Below are 18090 nucleotides of genomic sequence, written 5' to 3'. Positions count from 1 at the left end.
GTGGTCCATTAGAATAGAATCTTAGCATCTAAACAGACTGAGAAAAACATAATTGGAAATTATTGCCACTACACATTCCCTCTAAGAATAATAAAACTTACTCTTATTTGTATTAATTATTTTCATGAACTGTTTTGTTATCTTTTAATCATAAGCAACCAACTAATGACACAATTGGATTATTCTCTACTTCTGTATCTACAGACTCATAATTGCAACACAGTTTATTTTCAATTTCATTTTTATATTCAATCTTTTGAAGTCTATACAGATTTGCAACTACATTTAAAAATAACTTTAATTTTAGTGCTTTAATCTACATTTAAAAATTCAGGCAGATTCTTCAGATTGATGACACATTAAAAAATGTGTCAGAGTAGATCCATGTGCCATATTGAACTTACACTTTAACTAGATAAATATGCCCAGTCAGTTTCCCACACATACTAGCAAAAACATAAATTAGTTAAAAATAGGAGATTAATATTCTCAGCATTATGATAGTGTGAAACAAATTGAATATATATCTGTTTGAGGCTGTGGGTGGTGCTCATCCGCACAACAATAACAGAAAGTTCTTTGTACTTTAGTAATGGAGAAGCTTTATTTTCTATAATTTAATGTATTATATTCTTTAGCAAAAAGTTAACTGTGTATGGAATAACTCAAGTCTGAATATAAACTCTAAAATGTCAGGAAATTATTTCATAAAACACATGCTTTATTATCTGTACACTTACATTACAGCCCATAAATTTGAAAATAAATAAACTAAAATTTACTCATCTTTTATCTTTTCCCTCTTTTGTTTACATGTTTTAAAGAATGTATCAGGTGAAATATCTCTATAGCTCTCTCTGTACAAATAAAAATGTGCAGCCCCCAAAATTATACAGTAATTGATTTGGCATACTTTGCATCATTCCAACTCAGACCTCTGTCTACCTGCATTTGTAAATAGAAATTAAAAGCTTGATAGTCTCTTCCACAGTGTTATTGTGAGAGCTGCAATGAAATTCAAAATGGCAACTGCTCTTGCCACTGGTGGTTTTCCAACTTGTACTCTGCCTTAAAAATTGGGGTTGTAGACATGGAATGTCAGTATTTCACCAGAGCACTGACATCCCACTTTTTTATAGCACTTGGCATGTTTGTTAGCTTTTTTCTTTTAAAGAAAGACCCAGGGGCCAGAAATAGAGGAAGAATCCTGCATTCTGTTAGACATGTAAGCAAGGCTAGCATGAGAGGCACAGCAGTCTGGACAGAAAATGACTCAAATTCCTTATGAAATTGTGCTGGAAGATTGGAAACATTATGATGGCAACAGAAGGGAAAAGCTATCAGTCAAGGCTTATAGGACATCCACTAAAAGTAAATGAAGTACAGCAGGTGTAAAGCCTGAGAAGCCGTTAGGTTGCTCTCGCTCTGTATTTTAAGCATAGCAGAGGGCATTGTGGTAAGGTGTCTATATTAAAATGTATTAATTCCTTGGGCCTAATTAATAGGAAGTGTACAGATATATATGATGTACACATGTGTATATTAATAATCGTTTAGGTAAATAAATGAATTTCTGTTCCATTCTCCAGAACTCTTAATTTACGCGTTCATATTTGTGATATAGGGCACTTTATTTTTTGTATCTTACTTTTACTTGATTATAAACTTCTAGTTTAATTTTTAAATTCCTTTAAAAGCTGTCCTATAAGAAAATAACTTCTATCAATATAGTTTGGGAATGTGTAGTATTGTAGAGTTACTGAAAAGTTTTTCATAAATGTCTAAAATAGGGGAATAAGAGCTACTATGGCTAGCAATAGGAAAGTAAGAAAGGCTAGCTAGCAGTGAGATGAAACATACATAAATACCAGTATGATCCTTCATGTTTAGTGAAATGCTTAAATTGACTTAGATTTAATCATGATAATTTACACATTTTAACATCAGGGGTCAGCTATCCAGTAGCTGCAGAATCTTTATGAATACCAGAAATAGTTTTCTTTAATGAATATATGTTAGTTCACAATTGTTTTGCTTCAACATTGTATTGAGAAATGCAATTAAAAACATACAAGAAAAATAGCATCAACAATGCCATATTTTGAATGACTACTAAGGTTCACTAACTACAGCCATATAGCCATATAAAAATGACTCCATATTAACATGAGAGAGATTTTCAATTACGTTAACATATCAGAGCTATAGGTCAAGTTAGTTCTGGATCAAAACATAGAAAAATCTGAGCCGATATTATTTTTTAACTGTAGTTTCCCTGTACTTCTTGCTCCAATTTTCTACACAGCAAGATAAAATAAAATCTTAGGAGTGCTTACTACAGTGAGGCATAGAGAACAGGGCCTGGAATTACATCAGTTCTTTTAACATCATTCCTTTAGAGAGAAAAAAAATCAACCTACAAACCAAAAGGAAACAAAAAAAAGGAGCTTATTTTCTCTGGAAACAGCTGGATTTTTTCAATGGGTGTTATTCTCATAAGATCGCAGTTTAGAGGATGGTTTCTTTGGACTTTTGGTGTACAGACTCAGGACCAGGTGGAATGTATTTCTGCTAGGAGCCTATCTTGTGATAATCAGCCTCAATGTTAATTCAGATTATTTGCAGCTGTTTGTTCCCAGTTTTAGCCACACCTGTACCTTGAATCTGATACAATGTCACTTGCTGTGGACAATTGCTCACAGTTTGGAGTGAGAAAGTTAATTAAGAGAAATACTGGTCCACCAAGCACTAGGAGAAAAGAAAGACTATCAGATTGCTTACAAAATATAGGCTGGTTTGGTTTCTGAATCAGATATAAGACTCTTCATTATTTGAAGAATAATATGAAGTGTTCTCAGTTTTATTCTTTGTAGTTAAATATGTATTGTATTTTCTCGTTGTATTTCTTCCTTCTATTCTTGTATCCACAAGTGTAATTACTCAAAAATCTTCAGAAAAGATGTGTATGTGGGGAAATACTCTTTCAGTTTTTTTAAAACAACAAGACTCAAGCGTATTTATGGAAGCAACTGCTGAGGACTTGAGAACTAAGTCTGAAATTTGCATTTAGAGAAGCAGGTGAGTAAGCTGCAGTCACACACAAGAGAAGCAGAAGCAATAGCCTACCTGCAGGATTTGCTTTTCTTGGGAAGAATTCAGTTAACTTGGACAGTGCACTGAACCACACACCTCAGAACCTGAGACAGTTTACAACTCCTCCTTGCACTGTGTTTCTGTAACAGATTTTTGACATAATATTTTTAGGGTGTAAAGGGCAAAGATTTTATGAGATCAGATCTCCTAGCCCTCTTATTTTTAATGTGCAAGAGTAGTTAGAACTAATTATTTGGTAATTAACAGATTTTTGTTCTCAGGAACGTGAAATTCTGCTGTGAAGAGTATGCAATAACTGACCAAAAATAATCATTTGCTGAGGTTCTGCAGCTGCAAAAAAAAAAAAAAAAAAAAAAAAAAAACACTCTCATAAAAAAAGCAGTACCATAAAATGTCAGTGATGCTACTCACTGGAGAAAGATTGCAGCATCACAACCTTACACAGCCATCTCAAGCAATAATGTGATGCTATAACAAAACAAAGTAGACAGTATAGATGGGAATGACAGCTTTGAAATAAATGCAATCCCTTACTTCCAAGCGTAAAACTGAGTTTCTCATTGATCCTGTTTTAGAACATACGTGAATGCCAGCTTTTATTATTTTGTGGTTGTATACACGTGTAGTGTATACAAGATTTTTGCTGGTAAGAATTACAGAAAGATCTTTCACATTTTAAAAATACTATTTTTTCCATTTGACTGCTTTTTTTTGATGTTGGAGACTCTTATTTTAGTCATCATCTATCCATAGATTTAAGCTGTTGGTTTGTTGCCCTTACTCTGGCAAGTGCAATCTGTTTTAGCTAAGGAAAAGCTACATTTTTTAAAATAGATATGTTAACTACCAAGCATTGTGCAAATAAAACCTCTCCTTTCATAAAATGATTTTAGATGACAGATATTCATAGGATCATAGAATGGCTTGTGTTGGAAGGGACCTTAAAAATCACACAGCCCCACTCCGTGCCATGGGCAGAGCTGCTTCCCACCAGCTCAGGCTGCCCAGGACCCCATCCACTCTGATTTTGAGCACCTCCAGCGATGGGGCACTCACAGCTTCTCTGGACAGCTGTGCAGGGCCTCACCATACTCTGAGAACGAAATTCCTGCCTGACATCTAAACAAAATCCCCCCTTTTAGTCTAAAACAATTCCCCCTAGTCCTATCACTATCAAACCATGTAAAAAGTCAGTCTTTCTCCTCCTGTTTATAATCTCCCTTTAAGTACTGGAAGGCTGCAGTGAGGTCTCCCCTGAGCCTTCTCTTCTCCAGACTGAACAAGGCCAATTCCCTCAACCTTTCTTCATGGGAGAGGTGCTCCAGCCCTCTGATCATCCTTGTGGCTCCACTCTGTACCCGTTCCAACAGCTCTACATCTTCTTGTGGGGCCCCTCAAGGGCAAAGTAGAGAGGAACAATCCTCTCCCTTCTACCATCCCTCTTTTGATGCAGCCCAGGATACTGTTGGCCTTCCTGCAAGAGCGTGCTGCTGGCTCATGTCCAGTTTTTCATTCACTGAGACCCCTTAAATCTTTATCCTCAGGGTTCTTTTCAATGCATTATTCTCCCAGTCTGTACTCATATCTGGGATTGCCTTGATGCAAGTGCAGCATTCATTATAATGTTTTAAGATGAGAGTTTCTCTAGCTTTTGACAGGCAAAAGAACTACTGAGTTCCTATTATACAGGTTCAGGCTTCCTGATGAAGGGAAGCACAGTGTTAAGCTAGGGGTTATAGATGTATGTAAAAGACTTTACATTTTTGAGACAAGGAATATTTCAGCAGATTCTGCATATTTATATTTTTGTAAAGCAAAGTGATGTAAGAGTTAAAGAATCTCTTATTTCAATGTCTGAATTACACCCCGTAGCTCTGATGCATTTTTACTTACTAATCGTTTCTAGCTGATATTACTCGGATAAAAACCTTCCCTTAGCTCCTCGTAGGTGGAAGGGCTTCATTGATCCTCAAAGATATTTTTGATTAATTCTGCATTAATTTCTATTTACAAATACTTTAAGAAACTGAAAATCTATGCAGGAATATACACATTTTGAGAGCTTAAATTCACGCAACTCTAGGTAGATCTCCTGTGAAAAACAGAGGCGGTAACTCAGATGCATAGGCTCTTTGTACTCATGTGTCCCAATTGTGTTGAGCAGATCTGTCTTTATAAAATGACGTTCTCCTTCTCTGAGATTCCTCTCATGGCTACATGAGAAATGGATAACAGAATGACACGTGTAGTTACTTAGCAAATCAAATGTATCTATATTTTCTGCAAAATTAAGTTGGTGCCTCCTGTAATTTTTTGTTTGCATTTTACTCACTTCAAGGTAAAAAGCACAACAAAAAGTTAACAGCTCGTTCTTGAGTATCTTCACTGCATTTCTACAGTAAGAGTTAATACAGGACAGACAATTTACAAAAAGACGACTTTAACTTATTTCCTGGCTACTGTGCTTGTTAGAATTACAAGGCAATATGTATATAACATATTAGAATTCCACTGCATCAGATTTCTCTCTTCGGGGGCTGTTACTTAGGTATTTATGCTGTGCACTGATCTTTTAAGTACTGATCTAAATACAAACATTTTAAGTGTTAACAATTTTTGCTGTGTACAGAAAGTTAAATGTAACTGTTGCTGTACACAGATTTAATGTTATTAATACTATTAAAATGTATTCAACTCTTAATGTTTAGATGTGAGCCTGTTTAAAACCTGCCCCTGACAAATGAAAGCTGTGTTCCAGGTAACCTGATGCTTCGTATTTCCTAACATTACTGCTCTCCTCACATGCTGACAGAAGTCATCTATAAACAATAGATTAAGTCACACGTTTCAGAAGCCATCTCTGTCTTTCTGAGTGTGCGTCCCACTCTGCCTGTGTATGGGGAGGCTCCAGGAAAGGCACCTGTGGTGAGGAATGAATATTCTAATGCTTCTGAACCTTTTGGTGAAGGTGAAGGGGGCTTGTTGAAAACATTGCTGTGAGCAGATGGACCCCTGAAACCATCTGCTATGGAAGCAACTAAATGTTCAATGATGCATTACGAAATTATTTAGCTCTCAAAGAGCCTGAAAGTAGTTAGTAATGATGGCATCTGTACTGAGAGCAAACAACCTATTTATATATGATCTATCACTTCATAAACCATTTGGAGAGCATCTTTCCTTAAAGCAGCAGTAGTCTTGTCGACTCCTAGAGTAAAATCCTGAGCTGCATGTGATAATTTGTACAATCTGAGCTATTTCACTTTTTCTCCTTGTAAGAACACAGTATTTGGGCTTGCCACGCTGGAATATAAGCTTTGGCTTGGAGGAAAGGTATTGCACTGTGTGTTAGCGCTACTTTCTGTATCAGTGCACCAACATAAAAAATGAAATAAAAAAAAAATTGAACTTGTTGGTTTTAGTCAAATTAGGATCCTACCTTTTACGTTCCTGTGAAATATTTCATCCCACTTAGAATCATCAGAAAAATAATAGGCATTTATGAATATGAATTTTTTTTTAATTTACTTAGCAGATTCTTACCACAGGAACTATTAAAACTTGTCTGAGTAGATTCAGTTATGCTCTAAGCATGAAGTCAGCTTCTTACTGTGTATATAGATATATTATTGTATTTTTGAAGTTTTTACACTTGGAAAAAGATATATTTTAATCATTATTTTGGGCTACTCTGATTTCTAAGCATTTGAATTAATAATGAGCTTTATATGACTGTTTCTTCAAAAATATAAGGTATATTACACAGTGTAGCGAAAATGCTAAGTCACAGCTTGAACCAGTGATTGAGCACCTGGTAGGAAGGCAGGGCCAACCCAGGGGAGCTCAGGTGCAAGCAATGCAACTGAGTGATTGCACCTGGTGGAGCCAGGATCCACCCCTTCCCAGACCTCGTTTAAGGGTTGGTAGGGGAGGTGAGGGTATTTTGCTGGAGATCCCTGTCTTTCCTGCAGCCTTCTAAATGTAAGTAGTTTTTCTTCCTTTGTTTCTGCGTCCATGGCTGCTGCATTTGAGTTTTTCCTTATTTGCTGTAGCTTGGGACTTTGCTACCCTGCCCTTACTGCTGCTTTTTCTATCGTATTATTATCATTGCACACAAATTGAATATTGTGAGTTAAGAAACTAGGTAGCTATAGGCCATACAATGGCCCCACTCAGCCTCACCCAGAACCTGCACCCTGCTAAGTTTTGAGCAGAAATCCCCTTTAATATCAACAGAGACTGCTTACTAGCTTTTCTAGTCTGTTATATTTGCTGATGTTGTACAGGTTATTTTTTTCTTTAATTAGAAGCAATAGTGCTAGTGTAAAAATTAAAGAAGATCTTGTTCAAGCAGAGACATCAGCTTTATGTATGTACAAATCATACTCGAGCAGATTTGGTAGGGCTTAACTGGGGTATGGACAAGTCATTTAACGTGCAGACTGCCCTACTCACGAAGCCTTCACCAAGGAAAAATTTAACCCAATGCATTGAGAAAGATGCACTTCTAACTTCTGTCAGGCACGTTCTCTCAATACTATTGAACATCTTGAGCTGCACCTAGAGGAATTCTTCCCCACAAGTTTCCTGACTTTAAAGCCTTTCTCAGACACTGCCCTAGCTGCTCAGTATAGAGTAGCTCCTAACTGCAGCAACGTTACCTCTCTGGGTGTTTGGCAGCCAAGGGCCTACACCAGAGAAACCGCAAGTTCTGCATCCAGCAAACATCCTATAATGAGAAGCAACTTTAAGCACTGTCATTAAAATACGTGCAAGTGTTATGGAGAGGAAAAACACAATCCTACCCCCTCCTGTCATGTGCAGCCCACATAGAGACAACATGTGGAGTGCTTGTAATCCCACTCCCCATAAAGTCGTTACCGCACAGATTTGCAGTTCAAGGCTCCAGTTTACTCCATGCATATTTAAAGAAAATGAACCTTGCTCAGCACAGCTCAAGGCTGTCACCTTAAATTTTTAGTGTGACAGATAGACCTCAGTCCCAAATATTTTCTTGAATTGCAGCAACTTTCACCCTTGCAAGACTAATCTTTTGAATATCAATTAAGTTTGTGCTTGTTTAATTAAGTATTCTTAGAAAATGTTATTAAATTGCTATAATGTTTAAAGAAGTTACAAACAAGATATGACAAAAATATTTATTCCTACAGCCTTTGGAAATGTGAGCATGGAAAGGGAAGAAGGAAAAAAAATCTTCTTTAAATAGCACTTTTTCTTTGTCATAAAATTAAGCTGTGAACATTTGCAAGAGTCTGTTTGGCCAAGCGCTTTCCACAATCTCCTGCTCTTCTCTGCAGATTTCAGGCCTACTTGAAATGGAGGCTGCAGTGCCGATAGGACTCAGAGAAAAATTGCCCCCATGGTACCTAGACACACCACAAAATTTACAGGTCTGAAACAAAAGGCTCACATGCCTCGCTGACATGATGTATCCCTTTCCTCCCAACCACCTGTCAATCAATCACCAGTCAATCACAGAAAGCCACAATCACCCACTTAATGACAGCCAGATGGCATCTACTTCTCATGAACTGTACTCCTGAAGTCATACTTGCTGCCTGTAACCAGCAACATTTCCTATCCAGGGTAATAATGAGGTGTTTTTTGTATTCAGACTAAGTGATAATGCCTCGCACCTCTGACAGGACACCCCTGTGAATGGAATACACATTCTGTGAGAAGCCTTGTTGTGCTTCAGCAGGAGAATCAATGCTGCTCTGAAAATATTGATACTCTCCCCTCTGCAGCTGCACGTATCCCTCAAACTTTGATCGGAGTGTGATGCACCGGTTTGTGAATCAGAATTTTGAGTAACATGGAGATTTTAGTAAGCATTTACTCTATGTCTCTATTTTCTCTGCAGTCTTGACACAGGGAGAGAATCCATACAGAGACCGATGCAATTTTTTTCACATTGGTTTACCAGTGATTTCAACCTTGACCCAAAGGGAACACTTTTCCTGGAAGTGACAGGCAATTTAGCTTTCTTGCTTAGTTCTGGGGCTCTCTTGTGGTGAATTATGTATAGTGCTTCTGTGATATGGGCCTTTGTCCATGAAAGACCCAGCTGAGACTATTAAACTTCTTTTAAAGGCATATTATCCATAAACACCTATTTGTCATGAGGGTTATTTGCAAGAAAAACTTTCTGTCTTGGGACCAAATAACAAACTTAGTTTTGAAGTCACCAAGTTTTGGTCCTTCCTGCATGAAGCGGGATTCAGGCCTGTCTTGTTTACATGAGTTTTCACGGAGCTGCGTAGCAGCAAGCAAAGCCTCACTGCCTTTCATGGGACCTTTAGAAGCGTGCAGGCTCTGTACTGACAAAGTGAGAAACATAAGCTTAATATTTAATGAAACAAAGCTAATTTAGCCTTTGGGCAAGTGTGACTCAGGTGCATCCCTTCAACACATTCTCCACCTGCTGCAGGATATTCTCATGCTTTATCAGGCAGGAAAGCCCAACACCTTCGTGAGAAGTTTCTTCCCTGTTCTTTCCTCTGTGCTTGTGTTGTTGATGTACCTAAGATGCATCATAGGTAAATGCATGTATTTTTCTTGACAATTTCAGTAGCTTCTTCCTCAAGAAATATTCTGGAGGTAGATATCTTGCAACTCAAGGACAGGCAGATTTTATCCATTAAAGATGGGATGTAAATGGAGGCAACCTTCCACAATATCCCCTCCTCCTCACATATACATACATTGTCAGCCTTGTTTCTGGAGTGCAGACAGAGAATCTCATTAGGAATCTAATATAATAAGGGCATGTATATACTGGGGTTGGGGGTGGAAATCAGATTAACTTCATTACTTTATTCTGCACCTCGCAGCGCTTCTGCCAGTGGACAATTGCATTAGATCAGAGAGGAGATCAAAAGGCAAAAGCTCCCCAGAAATACTGCTGCTCACTGTCTGAGACAGGAATGGGAAAATGCACTGATGGAGGACACAGACCCACAGTAGATACTAGACAGATGGAAGGGCAGCAACTTTAAAGAAAAAACTTGTGACACTTTTGTCTCATGAACTCATAGTTCTTAGAAGGCCAAGCTAGAGTCTGATCCAGAGGCATGGAAACAAAGCATCTTGTCCGAGGCTTTGCAAGTAGGCACCGCAAGAGCCAAGAGGGAGGTGATGCTCTGAGCACCAAGACAGCAGTGTTCTACTGCCTCATTTACCATTGCCTCTTCCGCAGGCAATTCTTTCTGGATACCTCTCAGTTTTGAACGTAGGAGTAGCAGCGCAGCTGAATACTCCAATTCAGTCATGCTAACGTGCCAAAGGAGAGCATGAGACTTGTCTGGAATTTTCTTCTTGTATATGTCATCTGAATATAAGTCAAGGAGCAAATGAGAAGGACTGACTCATGCCAAAACAGACTAAGAAGCTCCTTGAGCTCAGCCAGCAAGAGTAAGCCATGCTGTCTATGTCCAAAAGCACTGAATGCATTGTCAAACCCTGAAGCATTGTCACTGTGACTTTTTCCATTTTCTAGTGGTACAAACATTTATGTGCAGTGTGGCCATTGTCTTCTTCACTACTCCTAATGGAAACCCTGCAATTTAAACAAGAAAAATAAGTACTGCATAGCATTTTACTATTACCACAGGTTACTCTTTACATGCTACAGAAAGGGAAATTAAAAGGAAAAAGTCAAAGCTGAAGCTTTAAATGTAAATGGAAATATACATTTCACATTATAAATGAAACATTGGTTATGAACGGAAAAATTGGAATCCATAAAAACCTAGAGTTATTATTTACATGAAAAAAAGAAAAGATTATGATCTTTATTTTTTATACGCTTACCAAGCATATAAATCTCTGTGAAATACACATTATGTAAGATTTTATGGGTCAGGCCAGGCTCACATATGCTACAAAATTATTTGTAGTGTAAATGAACATACACCATACAATTAAAATGTATTTTTGTATCTATAATATGACTTTAGATACAACTTAACCCAATCCAGAAATGCTACCCTAATTGCAGAATAAATATATACACTTATGAAGGACACCCATACAGTAACTACCCAGAAAGACCTTCAGTTTGGCCCAGATTTTACACTTATTTCTACCAATTTTCTATTCAGAGATCAGAGTTCAGCTACTGTTCTTTAAATGCTGCTTTTAAAGATTCACGAGCGAAGGTTTTATCACCTTGGATGAAACTTACATCTGCTTCTTCAACAAATGCATTTGTGGATGATAGAGAAACAGAAGGTATAAGTAAAAACACTACAAGAGAAAAACCTGAGCACTCAGGGATACAGATAGACCAAAGAAAGACAAGATGCTTGAGGCAGTCAATAACACGAATACTCCAATAATAATGACAGCAATATGAAGTTTTCTTCAAGCTGTTTCTTCACCAGTGTGTACAGAAAAACTAATATTACAAATTTTACTGACAGGAGTATCTTCTTTTATATTCTTCCATACTTTTAAAGGTCTAATGAAAACATGCTTCAGGGTTTCCACAGACTTCAGTACTTATGTACTTTATCCCTTCTCTGATACCACCAACCAAATAAGAAATATTTTCCCTGAATTATCATACCCCCTTCTCTTCTCATTTCCAGATGCACATTATAAATACTTCCGTTGCTTGTGTGTTAACTTCTGAACTGCTTGATGATGCTTGAAGGCAAGATATACTGGCAAGGAGAATTCCTTCCTTAAAAAACTCAAGTGATTGGGCACCTTTAATTAAAAATTTTATTGATTTTTTTCCAATTGCTTTTAATGACAGGTACTAGTCTGTGACTTCCAATGTTAGCCATTGATGGTTTAAGTAGTGAAACGAAGGGCACTTATACAGCACTTACTGCAAAATTATGACTGATTAAAAAGTGATTTGTCATGGTAACGGCATCTGCTTAGACTTCACAAATTTTTAAATGCACTCTTGCATGCAGTGTGTAGGAAGGTGTGGTACATGCAAGTCTCTAGCCGTGTCACTCAGCAATTTAAATGCATTATTAAAGTGCCATGTGTATTGCATTCTTTAAGAGTTCATCAGTTTCTCACATTTATTGAAAATGTTTGAGCTCTGCCAAAGCTTCACTGTTTGCCCACAAATGTAGTAGAAATCTGGGCAGCCATGTTAAAACCTTTTTTAAATGTTGTGAATCTCAGAAAGAACCTAGGTCGCTTATTTAACTGCAATTTAAAATGGTTAAATCACAATTTTAGTATCTTCATTTTCTGATCTTTACTCAGGCAGGCGTTCAGATAAGTGGAGAGCGTTTAGCATAAGCGCTAAACTAGTCATCTTGGATAAATTGGTGTTGCTCAGATGCTGTACATAGACCACTGTGACCTGCACTTGATGATCAGTCCAACGGAGATATGAGCACAATTAAGAAAAGCTAACAACATGCATCAGTAACACTTAACACAACCAAAAACAGTTGTGCTGTGTAGCTCATATATAAATATATACAGAAAGTGCACCAGTGTTCGCCGTGTAGGGCAAAGCTGAAAGTGATCTGAGCAATCTGAAGGACATTGAGGGTAGAAAAGGCAGTGGGTGGAATTCAAACACTGCCCTCAGGCCAGCATCCAATTCTGGGGCAGAGTGGAGTCCTATTCTCTTGCATGAGCACATAAAGGTTTTTTTATTTGTTAATTCCTTTAAAAGAAGCCCCAGCATCATACTGTATGCTATTTCCTTTGCACTGTATGTTGAAAGCTTCGATCATTTCCTGGAGGCATCCACCCAATATAAGCTGAGCCTAAAAATATTTCTGGAGATGACTGGTGTATTTTGGACAAGTTTTTTCTCTCTTTGTATGGAAATATCTAAGGACTGTTTTTCCAGGACCACCTACTGTCATCAACACATCTGAGATACTTTTTCCTGCCTACTTTGTCTCTGGCCTCCTTGGACAACTGTTTCTAAGCTTCCAATTTTAATGCACTTTGGATCATGCCCCAGTATTTTGCTGAAAATGCATATATATATTTCATAAATCAATGGTAGATATAATCTTGACATGGTAAAAGTGCCCTCCTACTTCTATGCTCATGTTCCTTTTTTCTTAGGTTTCAACTTTCCCTCTTCTCAGAGTACTGCTGCACTTTTGGGTGCCATGTCAAAGTTTGTTTGATCTCGACTTCTAAGCTTTGCGAAAGGAAAAACAGTCTTATAACTCAGGAGTTTTAAAAAGGCAGTACAACACTATTAGACATAAAGCACACTCTCTTGTGCTAGCTGTGAGAGAGCAAATACAGTCAGTAAAACCTCTGATAAGACAATATTACCCTTTGAAGTACCATTAAAATGTATTTTAGCCAACCACAAATAATTCTACTAAACCAGCACTTTATGCCATGTTGACGCTGATACATAGGCCAAGAAACACTTTCTTACTGCAGCCAAAGACATTAATTTTACTTTTAAAAATACTGCATTTCTCCTTCCTCACAGAGGAATTTAATTCAGCTTCCTCCTCTGTTGATTTCAATTCTAGCCTTTAAAAAAACGCAACTGCATTCTCCTTTGGCTTTTGCCTAGCACACATTAGGAAGAGTTGAAGTTGGGAAATGCTAGCTCATGTTGTCATGATTCTCAGTCTCTTTCTAATACTCCAGAAGGAAGATCCAGAGCCTTCAAGACAGGATATAGGATTAAGGGATCTTATTTTATTTTCACCACCATTCTGTTTGAGGTTGGATATACAAATGATGCAGGTTCTGCACCATTTGATATGGTGTGCAGCCATATTCAATCCCATCCCTTCCAGATCTGAAACATCACTGAACATTTGTCCATATCTACAATTTTTAATTTATTTTATTTTAGAAAAACTGAAATTATAAGTAAAACTGGAAGGTCTGATTACTGTGAAAGTCATTTAGTGCTTGTTCACAGGATTCAGCTGCTTTTGCTGCTTTTGCTTACAAATTTCCTGTCAACAATAGTTGTAAACAATTCTGAATCCATAAAAAGAGAGGGAGGTAAAAAATCTGATAAGCCAGTGGATTCCACATTCATTTGTTAGCAGCAAAGGAATAGTCAGGCCCAGAAATATTTGGTTCCATTCTAATGTTTGTGTCTTTTCCCCAGATCTGATTCCTGAGGACATATTTACTGGAGTCCAGTACTCAATTTACCTGCCAAAATCTCTGCAGATAGCAGAGGAATTTTGCAGAATTTCATTGCCCTCTCACATGTGGCAACACCCATTCCTGACAAAAAGACAAGCCCTGAAAATTCCACTTTTGGTATGTCTTCTCAGTGGTAAGTTTTTAAATAATAATTAACAAATAATATTTAATAAATAAAACTTAATAATTTCTAGGGTGTGAGAGACTATTTTTCTCCACTAATTTCAGTTGAAATATCAAAATTATCTTGAATGAAGCTTTCTGAATTGAAATTTTGACACATCTATGAAGTGGTGAATTTCATTTTTTTTGTATATAAGTCAAATGTTACAATTAATGTAGTTATATACAAATAAACATTGAGTCTTAGAAGGATTATTAAGTGTGATATGGAGCAGTAATAATAGAATCCCCTGTCATCTTCAAGACGATGAAACCTCAAAGTTTCCTAGAAATTTTGGCCTAGAATTCAACTCAGTGGCAACTAGCTTACATGCCATAAAAATTCATAACATATAGAACACAGCAAATGCATCCTTTGTAAGTGAACTGTAATCATGTATATTTTGTATGTGTTGAAGAAACTAACCATGTAAATGATGACAGCTAATTATATACAGCTCTCCTGGGGATTAGTATCACTCTCCCTGACAGCATACTGCTCTTTAAGGCCTTTTCTTCTTTGTGTATAGGCTACTAGTTCTCCACATTCCTGAAGGGAATTATGCTGTTACCTTTGCACTGGTTAAATGAAAATGAAATGTTTTTATCACAGAAATCCTTAGCGTAATCTAACAAATTTCTCCATTATTGTGCTCATAAGTCAAATTCGGCTCTTCTTACTGGTGTCAAGCTGGACTAATTCTGTTGATTTCAATGGAGTTGCTATGGATTTACACATCCAAAGCTGTCAGCAGATATTTGGTGGCTGCTTTTACTCCCCTTGGAGAGCTGGAGATTACAGTCCTCAGAAGAAACAGTGAAAAATGTGGGGTTGGATCAAGGCCTATCCTGTATTTCTGCAACTGGACTCAGAGATGTGTATGTGATTGACCTATATTGCTCAATGCTCAGAAATCCCCCATGGCTAGAGAATCCCTTCTGCATGGATCCTTTTTCATCATTACTTTTGTGAACCAGAATTAAATAGATCTTCAATAAGGTATTTGCTAAACGTTCTGAAGTGGAAATACGCTTCTAGTATAATGTGTGGTTCAGAACTTTTTTGGTTCTGAATCTTACCATGTTGCTGTAACTAACATATATTTGATACAGCTCAGGCTGATCCCATGTGCAACTGAAGTTCCATTCAGCAACTGAAGTTATACACATAAATATGACTCAGTGATCTCTCTTGGAGGGCATGCAGGTTCGGAGATCACTTGTCAGGAGCCCTGCACAGCTAACAGCTTCTCTCTTTCTCTATACTTCTCTCATTCCTCTCCTTGAGCCTCAGAGCCATCTGAGCAACCCAGACACACGGTATTGCTAGAAATGTAACAAAATGCATGTACCTTCTAACAAATCTCCATGATAAAACCAAGGAAACAAGCTTGCGTATTTCCAGACTGAATGTTGGTTCAGTATTTCTGTTGCTGTGAAGTATCGGTGATTTAGCTTATTTTCTTCCCCACTGACAAAGCATGGTTGAGCATGGCTGAGCTGCCTGGGTAGCCTGTTCTTTTCTCATGTGCTAGACCAAGATCTCTCTCAAATACTGTTTCATTCAGGATTTCCTCCTGGTTCTTTCACTTGACAGAATGCAACACTTGTAATGCAGTACATCCATTGTCTTATTTTTTTTTTTTACTTTTTATTAATCCTATCAGAATTTCTCATTAAAGAATGCAGATGCCAGACACAATAGTCAGCCTCACGATAGTCAAACCCACTCTCCTTTAAAAACTCTTAGAAACTCTTGTTTTTCCGTTCTGTTTTGGAGGATACATTTGGAAGATAATGTCTCTAAGTTTTGAAAGTATGCACAAAATAGTTTTTTCCTAAAATATTGAGAACTTAAGCTGATGTCAGTGTTGTCTACTTGTGTAGACTTGGCTGTCTAGTCATAGTTAGCTGTTACTTGTTCTCTCTTTCACCGTGAAAAGAAAATGTGCGCAACACAGAACATGAAAGTAATTGTATATTTGTCTTAAATACACACCCAAAATACCTTAGAAATAATCACCTCAGAAACTTTAAGAAACTCACATAAATGAGAACTTTGGGATATTTGCCTTCAGTGTTTCGGTTCCCAAGTTTTCTGTTTGTATAAAGGGGATGGTAACATCTCACTCATCCTGCTATGTGGCTACAGTCTTGATAATTTTAGACTTTGTATATGAGACACAGAAGCACCTGTTAAAACATTGATTCAATAACTACGGCCCTCAGAAACTCCTTGTTCTTTTCATGCACACACGTGCACCACACCACATACCCCCACTGCCATTTTTCATAGCAGATTATCTCATTAAGCAGTCATCAGTCCTGTGAGTCCTAAGATGTTTGCCAAGGTCACACAGGTAGTTTTCAGCAGAGTCAGGAGAGGTTCCCAGTTCCCAGCCCTATACACTGGCTACTATTTCATTTGAGTGATTTCTAAAAATATGAACAAATTTAGTATCTTGAAAAATGAATACAACCAACTTTGTTCAATGGTAAGATTTGTGTTATATATACACCCATGATCATGAATCATAGAATTGTGGTTTATTCTCAGCCTACACATGGAACAGGTCTTATCACAGAAGGAAAAATATAACTAGAAAGAATCTTTTATTTTCTTTTGAGTACATTCATAAAAGTACTTCCTTAATTTGAGAAGAAATATTAATAATTGGATTTTTCTTCTCCACTATTATCTGAAACAGCAGTAAAATCTTGTCAGCAGGAAATCTTGTTGTTTTTAATGAACAGAGAGGTCCAACGGTCTCAATGGATGTAAATCAGGTTTGCTTCTCAGGTACTTATGGAGTTGCATCAGATTACATTGGATCAAATCCTCCCAGAATTTAAATGTGAGAGTGTTGTCAATTGGAAAATATATATATATATAATTTAAAGACAGACATGAATCTGGACATCAGGATATAGTATATATTTAGGAAAGGTAAGAAAACATATTTTAAAACCAAAGGAAATTTGATAACGGCAGGAGCAGGGGTTATTGTATGTAATGAAATATTAGGGAGAGAGATGCATGAGTATATCCCAGTAAATGCTTCCTTTTCTGTATAACGATATCTCAGATTAATTTTCTTTGATGTCTGCATCTTTTTTTTGTTTGTTTCCTGTGAAAGAAGATTTGTTGGCTATATGGCATTTGCTGTAAACACAGGTGCCTTGGAAGAGCTGCAGGTGTTCACCCTCCTCAGCTTATTCTAGTCCCTATGGGCATGGGGGGAGAGAGGGGATCTTGTCTCACCAGAAAAATATTCTTTGCATGACCTTGAAAATAACGTCTAAATCTCTGAAGCATGTGATTATGCATTGGCACATGAGCAGTACTTGGCCAGTATATGACCTAAATGTAGTTTTCAAGTACAGATACTGGGCTTTTCCTTTTGTGCTTGTGTTTATTACGGTTTTTGTTTTGCTAATGATAAAAAAACAGATTTGGGCATGCATCTTTATTCATAGATCACTGTTCTCTAATTGGTGAAGGCTTCTTGTACCTGCTCATCTCTTGGACTGAATAATTTAATACAGACATGGAAGAAGAGGCTGAGGAACGTGGCCTCTCTTTACTTCCTTTGGCACATCCTTATTTTTTCTTGATGTCCCTGTATGGGCAGAAAAGGAAGCTCAGCACATGGGAGAAAAAATCTCCCATTC

Source organism: Numida meleagris, chromosome 3 (genome assembly GCF_002078875.1).
Source record: "Numida meleagris isolate 19003 breed g44 Domestic line chromosome 3, NumMel1.0, whole genome shotgun sequence".
NCBI classification, from domain to species: domain Eukaryota; kingdom Metazoa; phylum Chordata; class Aves; order Galliformes; family Numididae; genus Numida; species Numida meleagris.
The sequence above is the reverse complement of the archived record's forward strand: the minus strand, read 5'-3'. Positions refer to the sequence as shown.